Genomic DNA, 24,848 nt, shown 5'->3' with positions numbered 1-24,848 from the left:
TAATGGGCATAACTGGGTGGATAATAAAATCCTTGTTTCTTATGAATACTGCAACCAGTAATATTTGCTGCTGTCATAGCATTTATGTCTTCTAAATTCAGAATTTCTTAAACGTTATCTGTAACTTGGAGAGAAGGAACTAACGACCCAACAAAGCTGTTTTTTTTTAGAGTCGAAATTTTGCAAGAATATACTTTAATGAGGTTTTGGCCTTCGGGTTTGGGTCTTTTCTGGATGTGCTGTCGGAGGAAGCGCAGAAAGCGTCCAAACGTAAGGCAGGCAAGGGAAATCCGAGAGAATGTTCAGGAACAAGGCAGTCGATGTGAGGCAGGGTCAGTCAAGAGAAATGCTTATGCTGATGCAATGGGAATCAATGAATGAGTCCTTTTCTCGTTCTTCCCCGTTGATGCTGTGCGTTGCCTTGGGTGTGGTGTCCTGGCAGTGTGACGGGGTCCAGCACACCCCTGTGCCCCCTTTCGCCCGGGAGGGTGGACGACAGCCGTGACTGTAGCGAGTACTGCGGAATCAACAAATTATTATTATATTGCATTACAAGAGCAATTGTCCTCAGGGTATGTTAGCGGACATCACATCTCTGTTATAGACATCATGGAATTGCTACCAAATAAAGTGTTTGTCACTTGTGACACACAGCAGCACAGCACACGGTGCACACAGTGAAATTTGTCCTCTGCATTTACCAGGCAGCAGCGTGTGGGTAGGGTAGGGTGGCTTTGGGATGGCACAATATGTGATTACAGATTACAAGTAACTTGAGAGAATAACCAGTAACATATCATGTAAATGAATAAGTCTACTGCAATTATTGACTGCTATTGCTTTTCAAGTGGTTGCTTATGATTGTAACATGTACATTAATATCTAAGATTACTCAAAGGAACCATTCTTTTGCCTGCCTTGTCCCTCTGTTGATCTCGGATCGTTCATCCGCCATTGACTTGGCAGCGGTTCCGTCAGATGAGCCACGGAGCAGAGGCACGTGCTGCTTATTATTCAGGTTCATCAGCGCAGAGCGCCTGTGCCATGTCCCCATTCTTTGCTCAGTGGCACCTCAGTGGCACCTTGGCGGATCGGGATTCGAACCGGCAACCTTGTGATTATGGGGCCACTTCCTTAACCGCTAGGCCACCACTGCCCTACCAAGGCACCTTGATTTAAACATTTTGGTGGTGAATGTGAATGGTGGAACATGACCAATGCACTGCGTCTTATAAGGCACAGTGAAAACTCCGCCCATACCACAGGTGGCTTTGGGATGGCACAATATGTGATTACAGATTACAAGTAACTTGAGAGAATAACCAGTAACATATCATGTAAATGAATAAGTCTACTGCAATTATTGACTGCTATTGCTTTTCAAGTGGTTGCTTATGATTGTAACATGTACATTAATATCTAAGATTACTCAAAGGAACCATTCTTTTGCCTGCCTTGTCCCTCTGTTGATCTCGGATCGTTCATCCGCCATTGACTTGGCAGCGGTTCCGTCAGATGAGCCACGGAGCAGAGGCACGTGCTGCTTATTATTCAGGTTCATCAGCGCAGAGCGCCTGTGCCATGTCCCCATTCTTTGCTCAGTGGCACCTCAGTGGCACCTTGGCGGATCGGGATTCGAACCGGCAACCTTGTGATTATGGGGCCACTTCCTTAACCGCTAGGCCACCACTGCCCTACCAAGGCACCTTGATTTAAACATTTTGGTGGTGAATGTGAATGGTGGAACATGACCAATGCACTGCGTCTTATAAGGCACAGTGAAAACTCCGCCCATACCACAGGTGGCTTTGGGATGGCACAATATGTGATTACAGATTACAAGTAACTTGAGAGAATAACCAGTAACATATCATGTAAATGAATAAGTCTACTGCAATTATTGACTGCTATTGCTTTTCAAGTGGTTGCTTATGATTGTAACATGTACATTAATATCTAAGATTACTCAAAGGAACCATTCTTTTGCCTGCCTTGTCCCTCTGTTGATCTCGGATCGTTCATCCGCCATTGACTTGGCAGCGGTTCCGTCAGATGAGCCACGGAGCAGAGGCACGTGCTGCTTATTATTCAGGTTCATCAGCGCAGAGCGCCTGTGCCATGTCCCCATTCTGTCTGCTCAGTGGGGGGGCGGGCCCATCATCTTCATCCACACGACAACATCAATGGCTGGAAGTGCAGCGGGCGACGGTGGAGCCCCTTTGAAGCGTAGGCCTGCTCAGATGGCGCATAATAACATGCATATTGTAAACGTGTCACCGCGCCTCGACAACGGCTCCGTGGGACATCCTCTGCACCGCGGCGACGCTTAAAATTGCTAGGCATCACCGGTCCTCTAGCTTTAGCACTACCCCCGTCACGTGACTGCACAGATGGGATGAATGGCATCCCTGCGCTGGCTCCTTGCAGCCTAGCTGACAGAGTGGAGCTCTGGAGAGCGTGGAAACTGACACAGACCTGTATTATTGATGGGTTTAGGAGCAGAAAATCAACAGCAAGACATGGGCAAGAATTGGGAGCTGGGTAGAAATGTAACAGGCGCTAAAAAGAGAAAACTATATGAGATTAAACAAGTGAAGGCCACAAGGGGACGCAGGTGGAGAAGAGAGAAGACATGCAGCAGTGAAAAAGAATGGTGAAAAAAGAACCTTGGTCTTCCTTCTCTCAGCTTCTTTTTTTTTTTATTTGAATGTATACAGATACATAATAGGGGTGTGAACCTTTGCTAGTCTCTTGATTCAATTTGATTACAATTATCAATGCCTCCATTATCGAAGCATCATGATGCATCCCATACATTTTCTACATTTCTTTACACGATGTTTTCAAATACAAGAATTAAGAGTCTCGTTCACCCGTGTGGACACTTTGATTTGCTGCATTGGGCAGAAAAATGACCGTCAACAAATTTCAACTTTCGACCTGGAGCGGCGCCGTACACAGATCCAACAGCCACAGTCACTACCGGCTCTACTTTCTAACTAGAAAATCACCAATCACCAAGCATTACGATATAGTTCATTATGTTTTGCACTGCATCGATGCCGAATCATCATCGTCTTCCGTCGATTATAAGATTACTTTTCAACACCCCTAATACACACACACACACACACACACACACACACACACACACAGTTCTTGTTAACAATGGAAACACCTCTCTGTAGACCTGACTGTGCAGCAGACATGCAGACAGGCCCTTGGGCAGGTTACTGAGCTGCTCTCTGTGTGTATGTACACAAGAAACGTGTTTTTTCTTTTGGTTGAAGGGTGTGTCATGCTATATTAGGATAGGCACAGACACCGACTCAAGTTTATGTTACGAATATCCATTTTTCTACCGTTGAAGGATCCGTGGTAACCTCAACCCTTTACATGTTGTGCCAAGTTCTTAATGCTGCTTCATCGATTGCTGATTTTCCAGTGAAAATTCAGACCTGAAAATGGAACTCTGCGCTTCTTTTGCCTGTTATTTATCCTGAGTGAGCAGCGTGTTCAACAGAATGACATCATGATGTAGGCCACTAGCATTGCAGAATGACGAACACTTCGAGCGCCTGAGTCTTGACAGGGAATGACTTCACAAGGAACTGGTTATTCCAACAGGATTCGGCAGAAACTATGTGTCATCCTATCCTGATCAGATTTCACTGCAGTTAGTCCCGTGACCTCTGGTGAGCCATCTGGAGTCAATGACATCTTGTTTTATCGTGGCAAAGATCTCAGCTCAAGCTGAAAGTCATGGGAATAGAATATTTTTAAAAAGCGATGGCGAATCACCAAAAAATGACCTGGTCAGATCCTCCCATTTCATTTGTGTGAAATGCAGTGAAATGTCTATCTCCAACCTCTTCACAGCACCTCTTTAGGGTCCAAACGGTTGTTTAAACCTTCTGTTCAGCACGAGGGTGTGACCAGATCACGTGACCTGCTATCGGCACTTAAAATGTCACTCAGTGCTCCCTGGCATCACTGGCTTAAGCAAATAAGTATTGTATACACAATCATGAAAGGGGGGTGGGGGGAAGCTTCACTGCACAGACCTCACTCATCACACCTTTGGCTCGCTCATCACCGGGATTTGTCGCCTTTAATTTTTTTTTACCTGTTTTATTTGAGATTAGTCAGTGCTACCGTGTGAATGGCTGGTTTTTTAAATGAATAACATAATGCAGCCAAGGCTCTGTAGGTAAAACTGGCAGAAAAGGCATGAAAATTCTAATTTAATAAAGACACAGTTTGGAGGTGTAGGTGTGTGTAGCTTAATTATGCGAGTTCAGACCTGCACGTAAATCACACTTGTGGGAGATCTGGGCGAGGTGCTAGTTTTGTGTGTAACACTGCAAATTGATGTGTGATAAGTCAGACCAAACATAATAATAAAAAACCCAAACAGCCCACGTTCTCCATGGTGGCCATAAATCACAGTGTCGTTACAGCCTGGCATCTTACAGGAATCTATTTCAAACCCACCAGACTCTCTCCCCTCCCCAATTCCCTCTTACCCCCCCCCCCCCCCCCCCCTCTCCAATGGCTGCTGGTAATGGGAGGAGGCAGCCTGTCCTGTTTAACGGTCAACACAGGCGGCAATGCTGATGGAGGTGGGCCTTGTGGCTGAAGCTGGTGGCATGATGCTTTGCTGGAAATTCGCCAGCGATGATGTAATACAGCCAGTGTTTCAGGTCATTCCCGCTCTTGTAACGCTGAAATATCATCGGTTTGGATGATGTTCATGGACAGCCTGCTGAAAGCCAGAAGCGTGCGTGGGACTCTCTGCCTGTAAAGCCCCATTGTAAACAGCCACCTTCAGGGTTTCTAGATGCGCCGTTGTGATAAAGCAGCAGCATGGCAAGCATTGCTCAGTGGGAGTACTCAAACCACATGGCGTAGAAGAATGGCCCCACTCAGGCCCTGAGGTGCTGATAATATCTGGCCAGATCACCACCACCTATTCTGTCTGGGTTCTGGTTCACACATACTGGTGATTTGATATAAAGTGTCGTTGTGATAGGCTGATTTGTTATCTGTAGAAAACTCTTCTAAAGTTAGTTATAACCTTTGCCTGCCCCCTCTTGTTTGTGTCAAGCTGTGTCCAGTTTGGTTTCTTGAGTCTTGTTCATTGATTTGACTTGTCCCCTGTTCCCTTGTGTTTTCCTGCCGATTCACGCATTGCTCTTTTGTCTACTCTTGTCAAGACAAGGTTTGGTTGTGTTTCCTTTTGCTTTGTTTATGTGTAGCAGGGCTCAGTGGATCAGTACTGGGTTCGGTATTTATTAAACCGCATTTGATTTTTATATATTTTAATGTTTTTATAGATTTTTATAGATAACTTTTCCACATCCTTCAGATTTGAGACACAGTGAAACCTTATCATATAAACCCAAATAACATGCAATAATAATATTTACAATAGTAGGTGCAATTTTTCTGTTGAGCTTGACCCAAAACAGCCAGAACCAAACCATTTCCAACACAAATGCCCTTTCTAACTAACAATTACATGTCCAACATACACATTGTACAATTTCCCATTCAGCATTCACCACTGTATGAGTCAACATTTATTTATGGGTGAATGTTAAGCACTGGTGGAGTATTTTATGGTGATGCATATTGCATCATGACACAGCCCTGGTGTGTGGATGCCTGTTTCCTTTCTGATTTCTATTTTGTTTATTAAACCGCACAGCTTGCAGTTCGCCTCTCCGTGTGCGCGCGCAGCATGACACATTTATAACAATGCAGATCCTCGCCTCTCCTCACACCTGCTCTGTGGAGCCTGCAGACTGCAACTTGCCCTAATTACATTACTGCGAGCACTGGTAGTGCTCACCTCCTTCCAACAACGTGTTGCAGCCTCGCTGGTTTCAAGAGAGCGGCTGCCAGCGTGCAGCGTTGCATCGAGGGCTCCGGTGCTCTCCAGTTCGAGGAGTTGGTGGATGTCCCCGCCTCCACATTTACATTTACGGCAGTGGGACGATATTCTTTTTTAGAGCAAATTACATTACAATGCTTTGAAGCACTGTCTCTATCAGTGAATATATTATATTAAATCTATCATTGTCTGTTGGCAGGAAATACCCTAAGAAGGCATTTCAAAGGTTTAGGGCCATTTAGAGATTTTCCATGAAAATAAAACACATGAAATGAATAGTCGTTGGTAAAGTTAGATATAATGATGCTGTTAAACCCACATTTGGTGATGCACCAAACACTTTACGAGTTTGGAGAAGGTCATTTGTATTGCTTTTTTTAATCAGTGCAACAGTTAATTATCAGTGAACCCTTTAAAATAATATTATTGAACACAATAATATCCATTGGAATTCAACACAGAATTCAATTGAATAATAATAGTTGATGATAATGTGCCTCTTTAAAACAGTAACCACCCATCATCTATGAATTTTACCACATTGCTTGTAATAACAAGAAGAAGAATAAACTAAATAAATAAATAAATTCATTCTATAATACACTTTAGATTTTACACAAAATTTCAATGTACATACATACATTAAAAATAACATTAAGTCAAGAAACAACATTAAAAAGCCAAGGGGAGTAAAATATTGATATTAAGAATCAGCAAACAGTCATAAAATGATTGGCTAAATAGAAATGTTTTCCACATTTTCTTGTCACATGTCACATCCCGTGGAACCCTCAAATGTGGAGGTAAGGGTTCCACAGTCGTGGGGCAGCGCTGGAAAAGGCCCTATGCATGTTGTCACTTTCTGTGGCATTATGGAACGAGGCTTTTTGTTTTATTCTCTTGATGTGGGGACAGGAACATTTACTTGATGTTGAATGTTCATTGCTTTAACCTGGACATTGATAACATGGAGATATGAGCCTTTATTAAGTGATATTTTGCTGCTATGATTTATTAACATCAGTGCTTTAGCACCGCTTACAAAGGAAGATGCCTGATCTGATCTGTTGTGAGGATATGACAGTCTGTTCCTCGCTCCGCTGTGTATCCCGTTTTATCTGCAGGGAACGAAGAGATGTCAGTGTCTCCGTGGCTGTCCCCGCATCCTCCCGCTTGGTGGGTTTTGTGTCCTTGTGAGGGCACAGGGCCCTCCCCTGTTACAGAACACGGCCGCGACTAAAAATACCATCTGCCCCTCTGGCCCAGCATCCAACGCTCAGCGTGGGAGTGGGAAGAGAGAAAGAGATGGTGAAGGTGGGAAGTGGAAAGCGGGGTGCGCAGTACCACTTCTGCGTCTGAAATCAATGGTGCCTCTACAGGCCTCCAAAGCAATGCATCAGCCACCTCCTGACCAAGATGAGATCTCAGCAAGACAAATGTGCACTCAATTGCTTGGGAGGAACATTGTTTTTTTTCCCCCTCTTGCTGGCGCTAAAAATACCCAGCCCCGGTGGAGATGATTCAGGCTGGTCGTGATGCGCTTGTCACCCCTTGACATTCACCGAATCGGTCACCCATGCATACACGTGTCGTTTTTATGACACGTTATTGAGCTTTTTACGCGTTATTTTCCTCTCGAAGAACAGAATTACAGAACCCACACTCGCCTGGTTCTTATCTGCTTTTAAATGAGGTACGTGCCATTTCTGGTTTTAGAAATGAACTCCCTTTCCCCTGTCTGTTGAGCCCGATCCTGTCATTGTTGCTGACTTGAGGTAAAGACATCTGCCTCCAAGGTCAGTCTGGATGAGCCAGGGTGAGGATGGGGCACTCATGGGAACGTCGCCTACTTATAGATGTGCTAATGAGGCCTTAATTGACTAGAAGATGCGTGTCTCTTTTTCTCGGTCCAACACCACGCCAGTGTGCTAAAAGAGTGGATCCTTCCTTGGGGTCTTCCTTCCTGCTGTGCTGGGACATTTTTGCCAAAAACCCTTGGCTGTGACAGCCTTCAATTCCCAGTCATCAAGCTGTTGCTAATGGCTGAGTCTGTTAAAAGCAATTTATCTTAAAATATCACCTCAGTTATCTTGCAGTTTTATTTCATTATTTCATCTTGGAATTGCCAATTATGGCTAATTGCAAGGGGTTGTGTTGAAGAATCACAAATGGGAGTCGGCATTTCAGTAAACGGTAACAAGAATTTTTGGATTAAAAATATCAGCTTCAGTCAATTGCTTTGTGTGCTACTGTACGGTTACTGTACTCATATTTTATGAGTACTTATTACCTATTACCACTAGTCATCACCTGATATTAGGTTTTTCTCAAGCCCCACAGACTCATTGTGACCAGGTTTGGCAAGCCAACACACCGCTTTTTTCACATACGAGTCAGCAAACAGTAGTTTCAACCGGAAAGAATAGCCAGCATTTTGTTTTCCCCCCTGACCTTCCTGTGCTGGCGTGTGCACTCCGAATGAAATATAGCTCACAGTGGTGGCATAAAACTATGTGTGCGACCCCCCCCCCTGTGATCTTGAAATCGTGAGAGCATGCCTGCAGGGGGTCAGATATCCCACTCTACAAAATGGCTTCCAAAAGGTGGTTGTTCACAACAGCCAAAGGATCCTATTCATCTGCCATGTCATGCTTTACCTTTTGTGCAAACATGTTTTTTTGCAGCTAATGCATGCTATTGTGTGCTTCCAGGAATATGCAGTGACTAATGCTCTTATGGGAATGGTTGCCAGATTGTCATTTTTATGGTCAGTACGGATTGATTGGTTATTGATCGGTTGGGAGTTTAAAAAAAATGTTTTACATACTAAAATGAATTTAGAACACCTGGTCAGTCCAAATTTTTTTTGTTTTTGTCTGTTTTTATTTAGTTTTGTCAGCTGGATTTTTAGCAGTCCTGTCATTGTTACGACTAGTTTAGTCCTGTGAGGATTCAGTATTGTGTTGTAAAAATAATTACATTGGGTGAGAAAAGGGTAGGCCAATAGTGAAAAAATAACACATTAATCTGGAACACACTGCTGTGATGCAGTTTGACGTGGGGATGTCCCTCTTGTTCCAGTTCCAAGCCAGAGGTGTTTACAAGTGTGTCATGATTTGCATAAAAACGATTTTCAGGAAGTGGACCACTGTATAATTATATCAGTTTATCAGATGCCTAACCACGAATTCTGTTCAACTTGTGTGTAAAATACAAAGCAAGTGAAGAATTTACTGTATGAAGTGGCACTGTGACACTATTATCAGTAAGATGCACCGTGCATAACTAAAGTAATTTGCATGTTGAAAGTGATAGGTGAGGGGGAAGCACAATGACAAGCAGGCACCTTCTCTGTTACTCTGTTACTTTTGCACTCGACTGAACTGTGGTTACACAGCATCGCTTTGCAGATGCCACCCAACTTTTCTGACCTGGGAGCAGTGGAAATATATCCAGGTCTGCCTCAACAATAATATCACAGGTATAGTGAATTATATTGATTACCTGGTTACTATGGAAAATAATCGAATCAAACCTGCTGTAACCTGGTTTATTTAAATGATGTGTTCACTTTTTTCAGTGTATGCCAATAATACAGTGATACATTGCTTTGAATGCTGCTCCTGAACGATACCTATAAAAGCACCAAATACTTGGTACCATATTCCACAGGACCCGCTTCAAATGCCTCAATGGATCAGAACTGTATTGGAGGTGTAATGGCTGTCTGTACAGCTTTTGTGAATCTGTATTTACTATGACTTCTTCCATCAGTTCCAAACAAGGTGCTGTTTTCTTAATCCATTTCTTTGCAAAACCAGCAACATTTCTTATCATGGCAGAAATGTCTTTTAACACCTAGAAGTGGAAGCACAATGTAGGGGCTGGTGTTGGTTGCAAAAGCAGACAGCCTTGTGCAATATCATGCTGTTTTTCTTTTTTTTGTCTGAGAGAATATGTGTTCAGATTACTGAATGGTTGTAATGCCCTTGCTTTCCTTTTACTTCCCATAGTGTTTGTGTTTTTTCATATTATCTACAGTGACATTTATATTTAACCTGCCATTTGTCTTGTGATCTTGTCTGTCTGGGTCTCCTGGGAGTTAGCACTCTAAACTCACACCCCGACACAGCAGTTTTGCTCGAAGGCGTAAAGGTATTCAGCATGAAGTGTGATCTCCCATCCTCCTACAGTTGCTCAAGCACTCTTACCTTTCTGTCACCTTCAAACTTCAGCCATACCCTCCTTCAAACGTCTTCAAAGTATGTTCTGGAGGCAGGTCCTGTCAAAGTGGTACATGTCTTTGCAGACAAGCTCCTGACCTCTTGCACCCTCAGCCTACAGTTAGCAACGGCTGCGTTAATGACGGACGGAAAGCCACTCCTATTGAGTCCCCACAGGGCTGCAGTTGAAAGTTTCCAGACGGGCGGTGCGATGGCGTGTAATTGATTTAATGAGCGAGAATTTAGAAGATGGAGGAGGAGAAATCATTTTCATGTTGGCATAACGATGGCGATGTGTCATGTCAGCAGCTATGCCATCCTAAGGAAGAGGCTTTGTGTCGCACTGGCCCAATTTTCTGCACATTCCGTTTATGTGATTGGCAAATTACATTCACGCTCTTTCTCTTGTCCAGGAGTCCCTTAGCAACTCTTTTATGGTGCCTGAATCAGGAGTTCACAGGAATGTGCTCAGGACGACCACATTTTTGTATGGCGAATGGAGCCCTGATATCACCTTGATGACTGGGAAACTACATTTACATTTACAGCATTTATCAGACGCCCTTATCCAGAGCGACTTACAATCAGTAGTTACAGGGACAGTCCCCCCTGGAGCAACTTAGGGACACAATGGTAGTAGGTGGGATTCGAACCTGGGTCTTCTGGTTCTTAGGCGAGTGTGTTACCCACTAGGCTACTACCACCCCTGTAGAACTGACTTTCTACATCATAATATTGATTTAAACTTTATTATAATAAGTTTACATTAGGATTTTATATTAAAATACATTTAGAATGCTGGTATAATGTACCAAATATTTTGGTTGTTATTTTCCTGATTTTCAACAAGCAATGACTTTTCTATCATGCATCCTATATTATAGGTGTCTTTTCATAGTGTACATGCCTATACCTGATTGTCTAGCTCAGTACTTTTCCAGGGGGAGATTATCACTATAAATGTCTTATCTGTGCTTACTTTATGATGACAGGCTCTCTCATGGGCTTTGAAATCGCCCCAAGCTATTTAGTCTTCAATCAGTGCAGTTTATCGTCTCCCCCCCAGCAAAGAAAGGGTTTGCTTAATGGCGAACGTCCCTGCTCTTTTTCATGGAAATGATATTCTTCCGTGTGTCATGTCCTCCAGATTGTGCAGCTTGAACGCGGCTCATTGTTCACGCTATACTTCCAAATTTAAACACAGGCCAGGGTAAGATAAAGAGCTAACCCTGAGAAACAACACCCCCCGCTGAGAAAATGCAGATTAAACTGGAGGAGGGCAGACATTCGAGGTTTGCGAGGGGATCCTGAAGGATGCTTTGGCTGCGTTTCTCTGTACACCCCCCCTTCTCCTCTCCGGACGTGTCATGGGGGAGTCAGTGTAGAGCGTTTGGTTTAGTAAAGGACGAGACACTTGGGGACGAGGGCCATCCCGGGTCTGTCCTCTCTTCTTAACCCTTTTATTTGCCTTTACAAATGTGACCGGCATTCTGCCCAGCGTACTTGGCCCTACTAAGCCTCTTTCACCTCCATCACGGCAGGGCCACTGACAAAGAGAGACGATCAGGCTGCTTTTTAAGGAATGAGAGATGAAGCCTGCATGTGTTTTTTTATTTCTGATCGAAACGGACACATCATTTACAGTAATACTATTAGAACGAGGACCTTCCCCTGCCTTAATTTAGAACTTTGCAAACATTTGTATGTATATTGGACAACCAGATTGTGAATTTAATCACCAGGTTCATTCTTTTATCACTGTGCTCAGTTTGAGGACATTACTGGGGATTATTTATATTCTGGCAAAGCACTCAGTCTGCTCTCTGTTTCCAGGGCATGGTGAACTTCTGTACTGGCTCGTGCTCTCATCAGGGTCTATTGTGATTTAGCTTTATTCCATATGCTTGATTATATTCACATGGCTGAAATCTCCTATATAAACCACTTGGCCTGTTGACCACCCCTCAAGAGCTCGGACTCACAAGCCTGCTGGCACAGGGTGAGTTGCCCAGAGGATCTTTACTATCCATCTTCCCCCCACCACCCATCAACTTGTAATCAAGATTTATCTGTTGGAAGGCAGATGGTTGCCCTGAGCACCCACCCTTCCCAATCCAGAGCCCTGCCCCTCTGTGTCTAGACCGTAGAATCCCCATGCCACCCCTCCCCCATCTTTCCAAGTCACAGAGTCCCTTAGGAATTGGGGTCATACATCTATGACTTGGAGGGCTTGTTCTGTTCTAAAAGTAGCAAAAAATAGTCATCAGAGCCACCAGGAATTGATCAGTCAATTTGTATTGACAAGTCAGTTTCAATTTGCTGTTTCTCCTTGCGATTAAAAGGGAAGATCTGACAGATCTGGGCATCTGTAATCATAATTCCCTGTACCATCCTTCTTGTGTGGCAATGACACTTGTGACACTTTTATTGAGCGCTTCCGAGCCACCCCAGGCTGGATCCGGTTTGTGCGTCCGACTACAAGGCGTCCATTGAGGAGGACCCGGTGCTGAGAACACCTCATTAAAGCCTGGCTTGGAGTGCAACAAAGCCTCCAGTGAAGGGGAAGCATTTAGTGCACAATCCCCACCATTTAGTTTAAATAAGTTAGCTGCTCCATTGTGAAGGTCTGTTTGGTAAATCGTGCTCTTTCTTGGGCCATGTAGAGAAACGTCAGTTGGTAGAAATTAGAGCTGAACTCTGCCTTTCTCTTCTGAATGCATTACTCTTAAGAGAATGTGAAACATAGATTAGTAATGGGGTTGCATTGCATAAAGATAATACAAGAACTAAACTACTTAACTATTTGTTTGATTTATATTGTACTTTAGGGTAAAATGCTATTGACAATTTGAATAAAAATCAAGTTGTTTTTACAGTGGTTCTGCCTCTGTTACCACAATTCTGTCCAATCAGCAACAGGAGGCATTCGTGTTCATGCGTGGGACAGGGGGGAGAGCATTGGAGATGGGTTATGTGGGAGTGACAGATGTCGTGAAGACGAGATAAGGGCAATGAGGAGCAGAACGTCCAAAAGGCAGAACCACGACACACACCTCCTCAACCCGCTGCTACCCATACAGTAACAATCTGCTCTCAGTAAATGATCAATGTTTCATTTCACAATTAACACTGTAACACATTTTGGTAGCAGCCGTGGTCCCCAGATGTCCACTGAAACATCTGAGTACAATTGGAATTACCAGCGCTGTAGGCATTTGTTCAGTTCACTGCTCTCTTCTGAAAAGAACTGATTTGAAGAGACAGGTTGACTTATTTTTTACTCAGTTTACAGAACAGAAAACAAGTGTATCCCTACACTTTATTCATTTATGAATACCACAAATAAAAACAATGTTCAGACCAAAAATTGAGGTTTGAACCAAACTGCTATTTTCAGAGATGTGGAAGGTGTGTTTGATTTTCAAATGTCAGTATTTTTATCTGAATCTGAAGTGCTATATGATATATTTAAATATTTTTGTACCATAGCTGTCCACTAGGGGTGGGAAAGGTAATTGAAAAAGCAATATATCAGTCCATGATACATGAATATGCTGGTATACAGTCGGGAGTCATCAATCGTCTCCTTCATTTTGTCCACGTTCAGAAATAGATTGTTGACTTTACACCAGTCCTTCAGTCATTGGACCTCCTCTCTGTACACGGACTCATCGTTGTTGCTGATGAGACCCACCACGGTCGGGTCATCGGCAAATTTAATGATGTGGTCGGAGCTGTGCATCGCTTGGAAGTCCAAGATCCAGTTCCAGAGGGAGGTGTTCAGGCTCAGCAGGCTCAGCTTCTCGACCAGCATTTGTGAATCCAGGTGGGTGAGGGTCAGATGCAGGGTGGTGGCGATGGCATCGTCCGTGGAGTGATTCGGACGATATACATCCTGCCTAGTGCTAGCAATAATGCTAAAGCTAGTGGTGCACTCGGTGGACCTTGTTTACACAAACATCCAGCGTGCATACAAGGCTACACCCCTTCCACACCTTGAACAATCAGACCACATCTCCATACTGCTCACACCAGCCTACAGACACATCATCAAGCAGTTCAGACCAGCCATCAGAGAGGTGAGAACGTGGCCCCAGGGGGCCATCTCTGCCCTCCAGGACTGTTTTGACTGCACAGACTGGGAGATGTGTAGAGATGCAGCCTGGAGGAGTACACAACCTCAGTCACCAGCTACATCAGCAAGTGTGTTGAGGATGTCACTGTCTACAAGATCATCATCACCCGTCCAAAACCCTGGTTCTCCACTAAGCTGCGCAACCTGGTGAAAATCAGGTACTCTGCCCTCCAGTCCAAAGACAAAGAGGCTTATTCTACAGCCAGAGCCAACCTGTCACGGGCCATTAAGGAGGCAAAGCGAGCTTATGCAGAGAAAATCAACAGCCACTTCACGTCTTCAAATGACACAAGGCACATGTGGCTGGAGATCCAGACCATCACAGGCTACAAACCAACACATCAGGTCTGCAGCACCAACCCCTCCAAGAAAGATGAGCTGAACGACTTCTTTGGGGTCATCAGGATGACCCTCCGCAGAGTAAACCTGCAGAAAGCAGCAGGACCAGACAACATTCACAGATATCTTCAACACATCACTGAGTTCAGCCGTGGTACCTACCTACCTCAAAACCATCAAGATCATCCCAGTACCAAAGAAATCGGACCTGCTGGGAATAAGCTCTCCACTCTACAGCTGGATCTTGGACTTCCTAACAGGCATGCCTCAGTTTGTGTCTATAGGAAATAACACCTCCAAGGTCCTCAGACTGAGCACAGGTTCCCCACAGGGATGGTGCTCAGCCCACTGCTGTTCACGCTGCTGACACACGACTGTGCTGCACAGTACAGTACGGACCACATCATCAAGTTCACAACAGTAGTGGAGCTCATCACCAACAACGATGAGTCTGCCTGCAGAGAGGAGATAAAACATCTGGTGGATTGGTGGAGCAACAACCGGACTCTCAATGTCACCAAGACCAAAGAGATGGTTGTCAACTTCAGGAAGAAACCGACCGTCCCCACCCCACTGCACATCGATTGAATCTGCTGTTTAGATTGTCAGCGGTGTGAAGTTCCTGGGTGTGCACATGAGCACATGAAGAAGTTCTTCTCCACCACGCCACCTCTACCACCAAGAAATCCCAGCAACATCAGGAAGAAAGTCAGCCTCCCTCCTACCATCCTCACATCGTTCTACCAAGGGACCATTGAGAGTGTCCTCTGCTGCAACATCACTGACTGGTACAGGAACTGCACAGTCGTTGAGCAGAAGGCCCTGCAGCGGATAGTGAAGACAGCAGAGCGCATCATCGGGGTTCCACTTCCACCCATGTCCCAACTCGTCCGCTGAGCTCGGAACATAATGAAGGACTCTCACCACCCCTCACATGCCCTGTTCTCTCTCCTACAGTCATCAGAACTGTAACTGCCAGACACTGCAAGAGCAAACAATGAGAGCTCTCAATGACTGGCATCTCCAGAACACTGTTAAACTCAACAACAATACACTTCCAGCCTTATGCACCTGATCTTTGCACATCTCTGCTCCTTTTTGCACATTCTTACACGTTTTGCACATGTTTGTCTTGTCTTGTGTGTTCTGTTTGAAATATCCAACTTATCCACTCACAAATCCTACATGTCCTGTTCATTGTAGAGAAAAGCTTGATAACCTGTACAGTATTTAAGCTTTACTCTTAGTTAGTATAATGTGTATAAACATATATATTTTTCATTACACTATGCACTTTGCACCATTGCACTATGTGTGAAATATTATTTCCGTACACTGTATACTGTGTATACACGATAGTGGTGGCCTTGAGACAGCCTTGAGGGATGTTGTCTGGTCCAGCAGCCTTTTATGAGTTAACTTTGTGAAGAGTTTTCCTCACGTCCGCCATGGATAGACACAGCACCTAATCTGGAAGGAAAGTTGGGTTTCCTCACGGTCACGTCGTTCTGTTTGTCGAATTGTGCGTAGAAGTCATCTGGTCGGGAGGGGTGACTGTCACAGGCAGCGGTTTTAGTCCTGTAGTTTGTGATTACCTGAATGCCCCACCACATGCGCCATGTGTCACCGCTGTCCTGGCAGTGGCTGTGAATTTTCTGCCCGTCTGCACGCTTTGCTGCTCTAATGGCTCAAGACAGTTTGGCCCTTCAACTTCAACTTCAAACCTGTAAAACTCAAACAGAGGGCAGTATTGTAAAAACACTTGTACAGTAGTATTTGCTCCGTTATTTACATTTACATTTAGGGCATTTATCAGACGCCTTTATCCAGAGCGACTTACAATCAGTAGTTACAGGGACAGTCCCCCCTGGAGCAACTTAGGTTTAAGTGTCTTGCTCAGGGACGCAATGGTAGTAAGTGGGATTCGAACCTGGATTTCGAACATTTCACAAAGACATAGATTTATGATAAAATTCTGTTTGATTTTTCATTGATACCGATGATTGTATCATAGAGAACTGTCGTGCAACTCGTCAAATACATCTGAATCCCCACTTGCAATTCTCCAACTCCCACCTCAGCCTCCCCCATGAGTCATTAAAGGAGCTGGTCGGCCAGCAGTGGATTACACCCTGCTTTCCTGGGCACAGGTATTGAAACACTCTTCATAGCACTTGCTAATCTTGTTCATGTTGCGAGACCAGCACAGCTATTGGGCCGGCTGCATCAAAGCCCGGGGCATGATATTGGATTCCCTTGGCTCAGTTCCAATAAGACAGTGTGTGTGTGTGTGTGCATGATTATTTGTTGTCTTTGTGGCTGTCTGAGATTGTGTCACAGAGCAGTTGCTTTTCTTGGCAGTTTGTGTGTGTTGGCGACTTTATTGGTTCCCTGTCATCTTCATGTGTGCAACTCTCCTCCATTCTCATTTTCAATCTCTTTTTTTTTTTTTTTTTTTTGAGCCTCCACTCAATCATGCTGTCGCTAGTGCCACACTCTTCAAATAATGGCCATTTTGTTTCAGAGAGCCTGGTGGCTTTGCATACATGACCGTTCTTATATTCTCTTTCTCTATCTCTACCTCCGCAAAATAAAAGAAGGCCATCAGCTGCCGTAGCTGCCATCAGTGGTGTAGGAGTGCGCCCTCAGACAAAGTGAACAATCTCTCCATCGATCGTCCCACTCCCAGCACTCCCAGCAATTTCGCTCATTCTCAGGCCAAGACGGGGGCCATTTTCTGGTAGTGGTAAGCATGCTGTAGTGTACATTAAAAAGCCTTCTTTGTTCACCGTGGCGGGGGCCACCATTAGCCAGCGTTTTGCCTGAGGAGATAGGGATTACACACCCAGATTTGCATTATTTGAAGGAACGAAACAAGGAAGCCGTCAAAGTACTAACAGTACTAGATAAATGTCTGTAAGGATAAATATCAGATTGACCAGTTCATCTATACACCTGAGTGCCAAAACTAGAGTTTGGTTTAGTGGATCCACTTTCTGTTCATGTTCTTTATTCAGTTGTGAGCCCTGTTTTCTCTGAAACACAGCCAGACAGCTCAGTTGTCAGCTCTCCAGGTGGATGCTGTTTTCCTGGAGGGAAAGAGACTAGTGCTTGATAAATATTCAGAGCAGCCACATTACATAGCTATTTGCGTACTTTACTTTTTATGCCATTTATTAGACACCCTCATTCAAAGCGACTTGCAATCAGTAGTTACTCGGAGAGTCCCCCTGGAGGAACCCAGGGTTAAATTTTACTTTGTGAAGTTATTTAACATTAATACGAGTTCCCCTAGCCTGTCCTGCTGTGGTTCGAAATGGCGATAGCTGTAAAGAGTGCTTTTAGTCATTCTGCTTCGCCGTTCAGAGAGCGACGGCTCAGATGGTTGGATCTGGAATTTCAGATACAGTTTTAGGAACCACTAAAGACATTTTCAAAAGCAAAAAAAAATAATTTATGTCATGGGACCATTAAGTGTCTTGCTCATGGGCACCAGTATCAATGGCAGCAGAATTCTGAAATTCCAACATAGTTTGCACATCGGCATCTTTAGATTACGAGGCAGTTTGTCACTCTGACACTGTTGAATTTTTTGCCACAAGCTGTGTGCTTAACATGCATGCGTCACAATGCTCTCACATTGTGCATCTTGTTTCTTCTGGCCAATGGGAAAAGGACTGTGGTGCACAGCCTAATTTTGTATGAGATAAATCTTCTTTTTTTTTTTGCCAGAAGAATTTGTTTGATTTCCATGATATAATTTCTTCCACTTTACATTTCTGTGGAAGCTAAATGCAAATTTCTGTTCTGCAAAATGGTAGATATTTTTAACCCCTAACCATGAATTTATGACCTTGATGTTTAGAAACAAGCTATTTTCTTTCATTAGTGTAGAGGTTCTTGTTTCTCCTACTCCCACCTCTCCTCATATCCATGTTTGTTGCTGTTATTTTCAATTCATACATTTAACTTCCATGTCACTCACATGAAATGATTATACAGCTGCTTTCACATATGAACCGTGAGAAATGTCTGGGGAATCGAGTCCAGACAGTGACCTTTCACACATGTGGTCACTAACAGGGGTTTCTCACCCACTGGTTTGGGTTAAGGAATGGTGACCTGGGCAAAAGGTTTAAGGACAACTGTCACAAGTTTCTTGCTATTCCTTGAATGCTTCTGATGATGTCACATCCCAAACTTTGATGTCGCTGCAGTTAGAGGTTTTCCTTTGTATGTCTTGCAAGGAAACATTTCATCACCTTAATTTCTGTGTGTTGTTTGTTCCATTATCAGATTTATTTTTAATCACAAACAGGGAAAATTGAATATTTCACAGACTTTGTCCCAGAGAGCTGATAGGGCAAAGGCCGTTTAGTATCTGGTTGGGTCCAATTGATTTGGACATTTCCCGGATACTGCCCCTCTGGGTAATTTCTAGATAAGTTTAGGGTTTAGATAAAGCAGGCTTGTGTTTTTCTATTGTTGCTGACATGATGCGCACAGTGCACAGTGTTTGCAGCAGATGAATGTGTCTGGGGTAAATGTGGTTCTGATGTGGGCCTTTACTCCTCCACTTCTCGTCTGTCATCCCTTGTGTTCTGCCCATGGTCCGTGTTATCGATGTCACCGATGTCGGCTCCGATGTCATGCCCACAATGGGCAGGCATACTGGTGCAGAAACCCGAGAGGGGGCCCAGCTTGGGTCCTCATCATGTGCTCAACCTTTGGCTGCCTTCCAGCTCACCAGTGGTCAAGATGAGTCTTCATTTTTCTGCATATAAATAACATGGACAAGGATGGAAAATGAAGCATCCTCAGACAGCAGCCAGGGCACTGGAAGAAACAAGGAGTCCAGCATGCAGAGAAGGCTTTTCTCTACGTGATCTTTTTACAGCCGGGCCTTGGCAGCGCTCAACCTCCTCTCCCTTTTTTCTTCTTTTAAAATCCCTCAAGGAATTGAGACTCAAGGCATGCGTCCTTTGTGCGCCACATGCTAATACGCACTTCATGTTTTAATTAGACCCAACACTCAGGCTTTTCAAAAAATGACTAATGATAAAGAGCTTTCAAGTGTCACGTTTGTAATGGGCAGTTTGTGTTTTAACCTTACAGAGAACTGTCACCACCAAGTGTTTGCTGAAGGAGATGGGAGAGAGGCCAAACGCCTCAGGAGACCAATCACAAACGTCGCCCCCTGCAGGCCTGTCCGGATCACCGTGAGGTCCCCTTCCTTCCATCCATGGTGGGTAAGCCTTTCTTTTTAATTCATGAAATTAATAGATTGAATGTTGATACTCTGAAGGTTGACTAACAACAAAACATGCTGATACATGCACAGTATTTAGACAAGAATAAACGTGTCGTGATTTAAACAAATTAGGTTCTGGCTTATTTGACCCCCCAGAACCCACGGGTTCAGTGAGTTCATGCAGCAGACATTTCCATGTTTTAATGGTTAGTGGCCCAAATCATCTTGAGCTTGAATATCGAGCAAAAGGGGAGCGCAGGCCAAGAAAAAAGGCATTTAATCAACTCAAGCCTACGGGATGCTGCCCAGTAGGACGTGGACACGCTTAGCCTGGGATTTAGATGGGGAGATTGAGCTGAGACTTTCAGAGCACAGGGTGAAGTGAGAAAGCAAAATATATGTGTCTTGGATCTTGTCTGTTGCCAAATTGTGGTATTGGGCAGATAACGGGGACATGGCGAGGTTATCGCAGTGTGTAGATGTCTGTCTTATTTTTTAAGATCCCCTCTAAGGATCCGTTGTTCTCAAAATAACGATAGCTGGCTGCTGCGACAAAAGCTGCAAGTTAAAAAAAAAAATTGGACTTTGGTAGCATATGGTCTCTCTTAGCTTATTTGGACAAGCTTTTCTGTACTCTACAAGTTATATAAATGTACATTCTCGCCATTCCAAACTGTGTTTCCACACCATCCAACAAATGAAAATGGCTCCCCAGGCTGAACAACATTGGCAGTGCATGGTGGTTAGCTAAGATAATTCCATATGTGGTACACTTTACGACACTGAAAGTGGGTTAAATTTTTTTATGGTAAGCCTCTCCAACAGCTTGTATATAATTGTAGAAGACTGAAGAACAAGGCTGCGTTAGAATACATCTTGTCTCAAAAAATATTTTTTCACTCTCTCAATCACTTCTTTATTCCTAAGCAGGTCAGGGCTGCTGGAGCATAGGTCATGGAGCATAGGTCACTCCGGGCCAGGTTTTCAAAGCGTTCTATGCCCTGTGTACCCTAAATCCCATGACTGTGTTGTGTGTAAGAAATAGAAGCACCTGAATGTGTCCAGTCCGCATGCAATCATTGTCATACCTTGGTATGTGTTTCTTGTCCATGTCATGTTCTGAAATGGAGTCCTTCCATACACCATGCTCCCTGTGACAGAAAATTATATTATCATACATCATTTTTTTCAGTGTGCATAAAAGAGATTTTTTTGGTTTTATATTGATGATTATGTTTGACAGTTAATGGAAATCAGAAATTTAGTATCTTAGATTATTAAAAAAGGATCCCTGAGAAGTATATTAATTTATGTAATCAGTACTCGTTTGGGGCTGAAGGATGGAAACTTTTCACCATATTCACGTTTTGAGATGCACTTGTATGGCCTTAATATTGGCTCCACTACATTAGTATATACATCATTTGAAGGCATTAATGCAGCACCATCACTGAAATAATTATAACAGCAATTTACTTTATTATGATACAATTTCTGTGGTCATTGGCTACAGTGAAGAATGGAACTGGGGTATAACTGCTGCACAATCACTGTTGCTCTAAGTGAAAACTGTGAGACCTGTTTTCAAGATCTCAAATTTTATTTTCTATTATGCAGCCCCAGGCTTGATGAAATAAATGCCTCATCTCTGTGGTATTGAGATCGTGCCACTGCTTTATGTGTGCCATTATGCAGTGAGATACTGCGGTGACAAACCATTCATCATGCTGGGCTTTTAATCGGCCTGGCGACCGCATTCGAACACATACTTTACTGAAAGTCATGTACTCTTTTGGAAAAGGACAGAGCCTGTGGTGATTGTGGCCCCAGATCAGTGACTGGCTGCTGAGCTCAGACATTCTGACTCTGATTGTGAAGTATCTCATTTATGGCCGAAAATGAAATTGCCCGTCGGCACTTCCTGGTTGGGTTTCAAAAGAAAAATGAAAAAATGCGGACCTAAATAAAACTGAGATCCACACAAAGACGATTGCTCAAGAGTAGCCCTTGTTTTGTGAGGAAGAGGATAAAAAGGACTGGCCCTTGTTTGTCGAGGCTGGGCAAAAACGTCGCCATTTCATCTCAAGGCTCATCTAATTATTCTTGTGGCCGTCCATCTGTGAAATAGCCGCTTGGCTGTGAAATGGAACCAGTGTGCCTTTTTAGAGCTGTAGTGTTTTGCAACAGCAGCAAAGGCCAACTCAAGCAACGACAGCAGCCATCGTGGCCGTAATGACCAGAACAACAGCGAGGGCACACCAGAGGATTATGAGGCTTATTAACTTTGATCTGCTGCAGAATGGGAGGTGTGGAGGAGGAGGCAATTAGAAAAGAGGTGGACAATTCATTCCCTAAAGGACAGATGTGCCTTTAGGGGAAAAAAGTTGACCTCTGTATAGCACTGGAATGTCGCTAACATATTCACTGCGAGTAACACTTAGCATGTAATGCTTAAGACATATTTTTGTAGGGGTGCTAAGCACAGGGATAAGCATGGGGCATGTTCACTAGTGTAAGGTCAAAGGCATCCTCAGGATAAAATAAGAAAGCAACACTTTGCAGTTATCAGTATCTTGAAGAAGTGAAATTATGTAAATCCTGAGGATGCCTTTGACCTTACATTAGTGAATAAGCCCAATGCCTAGCCTGTAGACCAGTGATGGGCAAACTACGGGCCGCGGGCCACATTTGACCCGTTGGTCTTTTTTAATCTGGCCGGCTGAAGATTGCTGAAGGAGTCATTGTCGAGGCGGCAATCCAAATAAATGAATAACTGTATCTTAAACTAGTCATCTGTTGAGTGCAGATCTCACAACACTGCCCCTATAAGATTATGCAGGTATATCCATATATGTACACATTCCATTACTTTTTGAATACGTGCACAAAAGCCAACGCAAAGGAATACAGGATACGGACCAGGACTGTATACTTATGCCTCTGGCACCTTGCAATGGAGATGGTGCAGCCTACCTACTGTACACTAAACTGTGTTTAACGTAACACAACATGCAACATTCAACTATTTTCATTCAACCCTCTCATTTCCCCACATATTTTCTATCCTTCTTTGTCTAGCAAGCCTTTCTCCGAAGTGAAGGCTGATAAGCAACACATTTCCCAGTAAAATTGCATTTAAATATTAATACTGTAATGCCTTTTTATGTTTATGTCTGATATATGTTCATCTGGTGCTGGCCTGGCCTGTCTGACAAGTTTTAAAAGCCAATGTGACCCCTGACCACATTAAAAGTTTGCCCTCCCTTGCTGTAAACCCACTATTGTCACGTTCAGTAGTTCGCTTATCTGAGTATTTGAATGAAAATGCTGGAAATATACATGTTTTGCTTGGTCTCAAGATGTCTATAGCACAGGTCATGTATGTTATGGGCCCATACTTCATTGCGTATTTATAGATCAGCCATTGAGAATAGGACATGCGGGTTTAGTCACCACTGCAGCGTGCTTGAAGAATATGTTCAAATGGCAGATACAGGTATTTTTATATTTAGCACCATCTGTTCACTGCTGAAAATGCTAACCGTGAGCCTCTGAGACCTTCTTTTTATCCTGATCACCACTGCGATTCAGCTGCCTGAGCGCCGCATACCACCTGCGATCAAATCACAAAGCTCATGTGGGCTATTTTAAGTCCAGACATCTGTTTCAGCTGTCTGTCATTTTCATTTTTCCAGCTTATTAAAACAAGCAAGTGAGTGCCACCTTATTTGTTATTTTGCAAACATATATTGCTTTTTTACCCACTGGTTGTGGTTGTTTCCTACAAGGACGTGGTGACAGTACTTACGTAATATGTGTCCAAGATGTTGATATGCAGGGATTAAGAACACTTCAGTTAAAAGAACAAAAAACGTAAATTAGTGGAATCTTGGGAGGAAGGTAATTGAAAAAAAATAAACTAGATAACAAGAAACATTCTATAGCAAAGTGATAAATTATATTTAGTCGCATGGATGTGACATGCGGACTGTCAGATTTCTGCTTTATTCATGATACTGTATTTATCAGCACAGCAAACCAAGTAGCATAATTGTAAGTTGTGCTTGTCACCCTTGTTCAAAAGCAAAGGCCTTTGTGATTCAGCAGCTTGAATGTTTTGGCAAAGCAGCAATCTGTGATTGGCAATTAGATGCTGCAATGTGTACTCATAAACGCTCAGTCACTTCGCTTTTGATTATTTATCTGACATCTGCATGCTGCCCGAACTGACAACGATTTTCCTGACTGACAGCGTCGTTTTTTCTGCCCGCAGTAGATGCTGTTCTTTTTTCCAAAACGTCATTGGGTATCGGTTCTGCAACTCAGGATTACAGAGGGATGTCTGAATGCTTGATAATGCTTATTCTGTTGTCACTTTTTGAATGGTAGTTTGAGATGTTGGGAAAATAGGGAATATATGTATGTTATGGAAGAATTGGATGAATTTGCATAAGCCTGTCCATTCATATGGCTCTCAACAAAATATATTGATTTTGGTATTTATTATAATTAAGCTCATGTGTTATATCTGTTGTATTGTGTTCATATTTGTAATACCCAGCACATATCAGAACAGTCTTTGGCTAGGAGTTTCAAATATAAATCATGCATTACATCAAAACATCAGATGACCTCAAAGTTGCTTCCAATACACCCCAGCTGTGTCGTATCATTAAATGTATTATATATGTATTTTAATCAGAATCACATGCCAGGAGCCAGACCTAATGGGTGTTCACATCTTGAGCATCTTTCTGTGTCGAGTTGGCGTGTAGTTCTCAGGTGCCTTCTAGGTACTCAGGTTTCCTCCCACAGTCAGTTGCCAGTGGCAATACATAGTGTCTTCACTCTCTGATGGACTGGCGGCCTATCAAGAGATTATTTCTCCCTTGGATGGGAAGATTCCTGGGATAGACTCCAGATTCCCCCCTGACCCTGACTTGGAAAAGTGGGTATCATATTTTAGACCTGCAGCCAGAGGTCCATTTACCTGGAAGGCTGATA

At 43.5% G+C, this 24,848-nt stretch overlaps 1 protein-coding gene across 4 annotated transcripts in view; it reads left to right on the top strand.

Moving 5' to 3' along the window:
* Window positions 1-24,848, top strand: part of tanc2a (tetratricopeptide repeat, ankyrin repeat and coiled-coil containing 2a) — a 126,445-nt gene that overhangs the window by 8,638 nt on the left and 92,959 nt on the right. For 3 of the 4 annotated variants that reach the window (XM_028985248.1, XM_028985251.1, XM_028985250.1), the window contains exon 2: window positions 19,709-19,838. The gene's annotated coding sequence lies outside the window, so the exon portion shown is untranslated. Of the gene's footprint in view, window positions 1-19,708; window positions 19,843-24,848 lie in introns of all 4 variants that reach the window. The other variant, XM_028985249.1, reaches the window with a different exon arrangement.

This window comes from Denticeps clupeoides, chromosome 7 (genome assembly GCF_900700375.1).
Source record: "Denticeps clupeoides chromosome 7, fDenClu1.1, whole genome shotgun sequence".
NCBI classification, from domain to species: domain Eukaryota; kingdom Metazoa; phylum Chordata; class Actinopteri; order Clupeiformes; family Denticipitidae; genus Denticeps; species Denticeps clupeoides.
Note: the sequence above shows the minus strand (reverse complement) of the source record. Positions and strands in the feature narration are given on the sequence as shown.